This window comes from Coenobita brevimanus, chromosome 116, assembly GCF_032717465.1.
Source record: "Coenobita brevimanus isolate Jiangsu-jjx chromosome 116, ASM3271746v2, whole genome shotgun sequence".
NCBI lineage: Eukaryota > Metazoa > Arthropoda > Malacostraca > Decapoda > Coenobitidae > Coenobita > Coenobita brevimanus.
Window position 1 is genome coordinate 46,501,232 of NC_137069.1, and position 8,293 is coordinate 46,509,524.

Below are 8,293 nucleotides of genomic sequence, written 5' to 3' on the forward strand. Positions count from 1 at the left end.
AGTTTGTCCTCCACATTGTCATTGATTGGGGAATCACTCTGGCCCTGATTTCGTACCGTGGCATGACATGGCTATACTGGCCAGGTCACTGATAACAGGTGAATTGCTGAGACAATGGCATGCAGGGGGTGGGGAGGAGGTCATGCTGGGTAAGGCATTGTCCCTGCCTGGCATCTTGTTGAGGAAGGTGTCATGTGTATACGTACCAAAAATGACTCGCGAAAATTGAAAATTGTGCAAATTAGGGACCTTGCAATTTTTTTGCATTTACGTACGTCGATGGGATTGGCAGTGACAAAACGTGTGGACGTAAAAGAACGTCGACGGGACGCCGCGGGTTAACCTTCATCATTCAAAGTCGAAGTTACTCCCCCCCCTTGTTTTTTTTTTTCTTTGGTGAATACTTTATCAGTCATTGAGGGGAGACTAAGTTGAGTACCCTTTGTATTATCAACAAGTAAGTTAAACAGCAACGTTGGGTCTGGTTAGTACCTGGATGGGTGACCGCCTGGGAACACCAGATGCTGTTGGCATCCCTACGTGTCAAGTGGGGTTGGTGGAGGATTAGTGCCCCTCCCTGTAAAACAGTTAACTCTAAGCCCTTGGCCACCCCATTTGGGATACATGGCGTCTGGCAATGAATGAATGAAAAGTTAAATAGAACAAACCTGATAAATAATGATGGAATAAAATATCTCATCGTTACACTGATGAACAACGGTGGGATAAAAATCCTACCGTTACACTGGTGGCACAGAGGTGGGATGATCATCGTTCCCCAGTTAGTGGCGTTGGTGAGAAAGTGAAGGCAAGTAACTAGCAAAGAGAGTGAGAATGTTAAGAGTGGCATTGGTTGGTCACTCCCAAATACCTCCCCAACTCTATGTTCAGGACGTGGAGATTAGAATCTTTCGGGCAAGTGGAGGCAAGGTTAGGAATTTCTTTCAGGACCCCCGATTAAATTCTGCATTAGAGTGGGAATGTGACCTTGTATTTTTGTGGATTGGAAGTAATGATATTGACCAAAATACTACCCCTCAAGAAATTTTTCACAGAATAAAGACTGTTACCAGGGAGCTAGAGAAACAATGCCGCGCCAGGGTGATTGCCAATTAGAACCAAGAGTGTACCAGGGAGCAAGTGACCCTATTTCATCTGAGGACTATAAAACCGTAAGGAACTCTGTCAATCAGAAAATTCGCCGACGCTTGCCTAATCAAAACCTGCAATTTAACTGGGCTTACTATAGTAATAATCTAGATGATGGAGTACACTGGAGAGCCACAGGTAGAGAGCGAGTGGATGCAAAATATATCAAAGTTGTTGAGGCCTACAGAGACGATGTGACTAGACCTACTCAAAGGTAATGAAGGTGTTCACAAACAAAATCCACAATTCTTTTACAAACACCAAAAGAGAGAAAGCATTCCAAAATTTAATTTTCTGAGTAAGGGAGGAAAAGATAATTAGGGTCACCATGTCTCTGTATGGACACTTATTTGGGCAATCGCAGCCGGAAGCTGATCATCCGTCCCAAACAATGAGAGATCATGTAACTATCCAATTAGATGAGGCGGATGAGCAACTCGGTACTGCGAATAGAACGTTGCCTTCACACTCGACCCATTGTTCGCACACCATGACTTCACGGGTCTCTCTTACAAAACCGCGCGATACTCCAATTTTGGAATTAAATCAGCTTCAAGGGATAGAGGCCACATCTCGCCTCGAAATGTTTTGTGAGGCGGTTGAGCAAGTTGATACCAGTAATGCGATCAGAATCCAAGTTGCCAAAAGTCGAATGGGTTCCGAACTGGCCACTTTCATCCATAATTACCAAAAGAAACATTTTTCACTGTCATGGCCCGAACTAAAAAAATTCTTGAGCGCAGAGTTTGCCATTTAATTGAGTGTAGATCGAGCATGGCAAGATCTAGAAAGTATGACTTATGACTGGGAAGAATCACCCCAGGCGTTTGTACATAGATTCATGTGTAAGCACGCGGCTCTTGAAATGAGGTTTCCAAAAGAAAAGTTTCCCTCGCGAGATAAACGAATTAAGAAGAAATTGTGGTATGGTCTTCCGCTCGAGTCCAGGGAAAAATTGGAAGGTTACTTTGATGACGGATATCCACTCCGTAAATTCATTGACAGGATCGAAAATGAGAGGCAGCTTCTCGAAGAGAGGTACACCACCCGAGTTAATGCAATGCCGGATAGGGACAATAAAAGTGAAGTTCCCTGAAATACAAATGTAGTGGATACTCCACCAAGACCATCCCATGATAACCGTCAACCCGAGTTAGACAAGGAAGTGACTGAATTGAAAGCTCAATTAAGGGATTTGAAAACAAAGTTAGAACAACTCAACCAAAAACCATCTACTCCTCCTGTAACACCGAGGTGAAAATACTGTAGTTATTGTCTGAAGAGTTCACACACGTTGCAAGAATGTTGGGCAAAACCACCATCAGGCCACTGTTTTGATTGCCATAGGTTGGGATGTCATAGAGGCAGTCATTATTGCCCAGGTCGCATAAACCACAGCGCAGCGACGCGGAGCAATAACAGATTTAACCAACCCAGTCCAAATGCGAAGCAGACCGGCAACCAAAGTTCCCCCATCAGTCTATTTGACTAACCGCAGGCATAACATCGCCCATGATAAGTGTCAGCGTGAATAATAAAGTAGTGGAAGCCAAAGTTGATACAGGGAGTGGTTACACCTTACTCAAAGAGGCCACCGTGAAGCGGTTAGGAACAGAAATAAACACGAGGAGAAATCCACCGAGATTACAGGGAGTCACAGGAGCGCCGCTCCGTATCCTGGGTATGGTCAAAGTAGAGATCAGAGTGGGAGACAAGAAAGTTCATCAACAGTGGTGGCCAGTCATCCCGAACGCCTACATGACTACTGAAATGTTGTTGGGATGTGATGTCCTCGGACAATCTCCGTTGGTCTGGAATGGTGCGCAACGAGCGCTGATGTGGAGAGGAGCCCCATATGTCGTAAACTATGTTCCGCGGTGGAAAGGAAAAGTTGAGCGAGTCCAGGCCACACCTATCAGGGCCGTCAGGAACCCTCAACAGTTGAAACAGATTAATCTATTAACAGTAGAGAGGCTCACCCCATATCAAACCGGATTCATAGCCGTGCCAGTCAGTGAGGAGCCTAAAACCACTTTACTGTTCTACCGACAAGCGCATTTCAGTCATAATAGTCACCCTTACATATTACAAGTGAATTCAGAGGGTTTAGTCTATTTACCCCTCAATAATGGAGCTAAACAAGATAAGCTGTTTCGGAAAGGTATCATTCTAGGCTCATATGAAATTATTGACAACCCTCCTGAGAGTACAGTCAGCTCGGTTACCAAAATTCATAATGACCTGATCCCTACCAGTGATCGAACTGATGAAAGGGGAACTCGTGTTCAACGACTCCGAAAGCTAATTGACGAACAGACATGGCTTCACTTACCTTTAGCTCAACAAGAAGAACTAGCTAATGTAATTCTGCAACATGATCACCTCTTCATTTTGGAAAAAGGAGAACTAGGAACCATCAGCGGTCCCCCCGTTCACATTAAAGTAGCAGACCCACAGCCCAGCCGTGGACCAATCTATCGATATCCTGAACAAGCTAAACAGGTGATTGCTGAAATGTTGCAAGACATGGATGAGAGAGAATTTACTGAAAGATCAACAGCTGCCTGGTTATCTCCTATTGTATTAGTTAACAAACCGGACGGCAGCAAGCACATGTGTTTAGATTATCGCCATGTGAATCAACATCTAGCCACGGATATCTGTCCACTGCCCAGACTAGAATAATTAGTCGAGCAGGCCGCAGGTCATAATTACTATGTGACTCTTGATATGCGTGAGGCATATTTTCAAATCATGTTGGACGAGGAGAGCCGTGATTTAACCACATTCAATGATGGAGTCACCCTTTACAGATTTAGGCGCTTACCATTCGGACCAAAATGTTCACCAGCCATATTTTCCCGACGAATGCAAGACATTCTTACTCCATTGTTGAAACAAGGCTGGGTAAAGAATTATTTGGACGATTTAATAATTTGGGCTGATGACTTCCCCATGTTGTTGAGTCGCTTACAGGAACTATTAACTTTACTGACACAGAATGGGGCCAAGCTAAATTTAAGCAAATGTACTTTTGGATTAAAAGAAGTAACCTTTCTTGGCCATAAAATCTCAGCGGCCGGGAGTAAACCGGGCCCAAAAAACATAGAGGCTATCAACAAAATGAAAAGACCCACAAAAGTCAAAGAAGTCTGGAGATTCCTTGGGATGTGCGGGTTCTACCGAAAACACGTACCTTCGTTTGCAAAAATAGCAGCTCCCCTTACTAACTTAACAAGATCCGGAGTAGTGTTCGAATGGTCAGACGACTGCCAATCCGCGTTTGTTCAATTGAAGTCGTGTTCAGTGAACGTGCCAATATTGGTAAGAGCTTGTGTGACTCAACCATTCATTGTAACCACCGACGTGAGCAACACCCATATTGGTGGCGTATTGAGCCAGATACAACCAGACAACTCCAACTTACCTATTGGTTACTTTTCCAAAAGCTCAATCCCTGCGAGAGAAAATATTCCGCAACTGACAAAGAAGCATTGGCAGTCGTTCTCACATGCAGCAAACTTCCATCATTACTTGTGGGGTTCCCACTTTACTATCTTGACAGACCATCAACCGCTTACCAGCATTTTTAAGGGAAAAACAAAATCCCCACGTATGAACCGATGGATTCTTGAGATGCGCGAGTACAACTACAACGTGCAATATGTCAAGGGTAAATATAATGTAGTCGCCGATCAGCTTTCTAGACCTGTCAGAGTGATATTCCACCAGTCAGAACCCAACTGGCTTGGATTTAGCCGAGACGAAGTGAGAAATAAGCAGCAAGAAGAACCCATGTGGGATGAGTTAGCTAAGTACTTGCGGAGTGAGAAGCTCCCTGCTAAAAGACTACCGAAAGCCATGTTGAGCCAGTTTGCGTTGATTGACGAACTATTATATTTTGCTCGTGAAACAAATGATGGTAGCATCCAATATTGCTTGATGATTCCTAAGTCATTAACAAAAGAAGCTATAAAACACGCTCATGAAATCTCAGGACATCTAGGTCAAAAGAAAACCATCTAAAAGGCAGAAGAGCTATTCTATTGGCCAAATCTAAAAGTAGATGTATGCGAGTATGTGAAACAGTGTCCCACTTGTCAAAGATTCAAAGGTGAAACTGGGTTACAGCAACCTTGGAAAGGTTTCCCGCCTGTAAGTAAACCATTGGAACATATCAGGATCGACTTGACCAATATGGTTGCTGGAGCTCTGGGCTACCGATATGTCCTTACTGTGATAGATCACTACAGTAGGTTTGTGAAATATTACCCACTCAGAGATAAACAAACACAACACATCATACACTGTCTTGGGCAATACTTCACCGACTTTGGGACGCCACGAGATATCGTCCTGGACAACGGCGGAGAGTTCACGAGTGGAGAATTCAAGAAGTTCTGCCGGAGAAACCAGATGGACTTGTTCTACATCACCCCTTATCATCCCCAGGGAAATTCTACCACCGAAAGGATGCATAGGACTGAAAAGTATCCTAGCATCCCTCTGCAATGCGCACCCCTTACGTTGGCCTCAGCTGCTCCAGTCGTGCCAAACCGTCATAAATCAAGCGGTGCACTCGAGCACGGGACAACAGCCCTATTATGCCTTCTTCTCACGCCATCCCCCTCGCCTCATTGGTACCTCATTGCCTTCCGTGGACGCAGATGAGGACGACCTAGCGATAGCACACTATCTATCTATATACCTAGCCTGCTTCCCCCAAGGAAAGGGAGGTAGCCGAGACAGGATGACACACTCCCCATTTACTCATCCATTCAAACACATTCATTCGCATCTTAGCCCCAAAGGGGAGAACGGACAGATCCTCACCGCACCACACTGCACAAGGGTCAACTGCGCAATGCAATCAGTGACATCCGCAGCAGGGCCCGACAGCAGAGCTGGTTTACCCCTGCCACATCATAACAGACTCATCCCCTTACCCGCACCTGACCTGAAAATAGCTGATCAGACCAAATGCGGGAGAATATCCCCTCAGGGCTGCATCATCACTTATTCATTCACAATTTCTCTCCACCCATTTCTGTCACGCACAACCACTCTTCCTTGCTCAACAGACATCCCTCTTGCATCCAATGCTCTCTTCACACTATCCATCCATCCTATTCGTGGTCTTCCTCTCAGCCTTACACCTCTCACATCAGATCTAGTTATCATTTTCACCAATCGCTCATTATCCATTCTCTCCATATGCCCAAACCATCGCAACACCCTCTGCTCAACTCTACCAGCCATCTCCCGAACAACTCCAGTTCTCCTTCGCACTTCATCATTCTGCACTCGATCCATACGCATCACTCCACACATACTCCTCAGACACCTCATCTCCATAACATTCAAACTTTTCCTCTCTGCTACACCCATATTCCATGTTTCAGCCCCATACAATGCAGTCGGTACCACAACACCCTCATACAGCCTTCTCTTTACATCCATTCTAAGCGAATGACATCTAAACACTTTTTTCATTCCTCCCAGCACCTTTCCTACTTCATTTATTCTAAACTTCACTTCTGCATCTATTCTTCCATCCACAGCAACATGTGACCCTAGATATTTAAAACTCTCTACCTCCTCAAGCAACTCACCATTCAAAACTATATTCATCCTCCTACCATCTATCAATCTCGTACACTTCATCACTTTACTGTTATTCTCATTTACTTTCAATTTCCTCCTTTCACACACCCTTCCAACCTCCTCTACCAACTGTCTCAATCTCTCCTCTGAATCAGTCACCAGTGCAGTATCATCTGCAAACAGCAGCTGCATCAGATTCCACTCTCCACCATCAACATTCACCAGACTCAGACCTCCACCTAAAACTCTTGCATTCACCTCCCATACAACACCATCCATGTAAATATTAAACAACCAAGGCGACATCACACATCCCTGTCGCAGCCCCACTCTCACGGGAAACCAATCACTCACAGCATTTCCCACTCTTACACACGCTCTACTATTTATATAAAAACTTTTCACCCCTTTTAGTAACCTACCATCAAGTCCATACAATCATAAAACAGTCCACAAAGCCTCCCTATCAATTCTATCATACGCTTTCTCTAAATCCATACATGCCCAAAACACATCCTTGCCTTTCGCTAAATACTTTTCACACACTTGTCTCACGCAAACACCTGATCAACGCATCCCCTCCCTCTCCTAAAGCCACACTGCTCATCACCAATCACTCCCTCTGTACCCTCTCTAACTCTCATAATTAACACTTTACCATACACCTTACCTACAACACTCAACAGACTTATACCCCTAAAGCTAGTACATTCATACTTATCACCCTTGCCTTTATACAACGGGACCACACAAGCACTTGCCCAGTAAATTGGCACCATACCTTTCTCAAAGCACACATTCAACAATCTTACTAACCAGTCAACAATAGTCACTCCACCACCCTTCAGGCATTCCACAGCACACCCATCCATACCTGCAGCTTTCCCTGTTTTCATCTCCTTTACTGCCTTCTCCACTTCCTCCTTCGTGATCAAAGAATCATTTAACTCTCCCAACACATTTATTCCTTGCACCCTTCCATCCGCCACAATCTCAGCCACTCTTTCCTCCTCTACATTTAACAATCTTTCAAAATACTCTGCCCATCTCTTCCTTACTGCATCCATTTCAGTTAACATCCTTCCATCCTCTGATTTTACTAGTTCTTCCTTCCCAGACTCTCCCTTTCGCACCCTTTTCACCTCCTTCCAAAACATTTTCTTATTCTGTTGAAAATTCTCTGTCAGCCGCCTACCCCACCTCTCATCTGCTGCCACTTTAGCATCATGCACAGCCCTTCTCGCTCTATTCCTCTTTTCCTTATACCTTTCATATGACATCTCATCCTTCCTCTGCAGCCACACTTCATATGCACGTCTCTTCTCAGCCACAGCCATACTTACTTCCTCTCACCACCATGCACTTCCTTTTCTTACACCACCACCCACACGTCTCACACCACACACCTCTTCTGCATGCCCCACCACAGCACTCTTAAGCAACTGCCATTCCTCCTCCATGCTGCCATTTTCCTGATCTTTCACTGCGTTCCACTTATATTTCAATTTCTCCTGATACTCTATCTTTTTCTCTCTTTTAT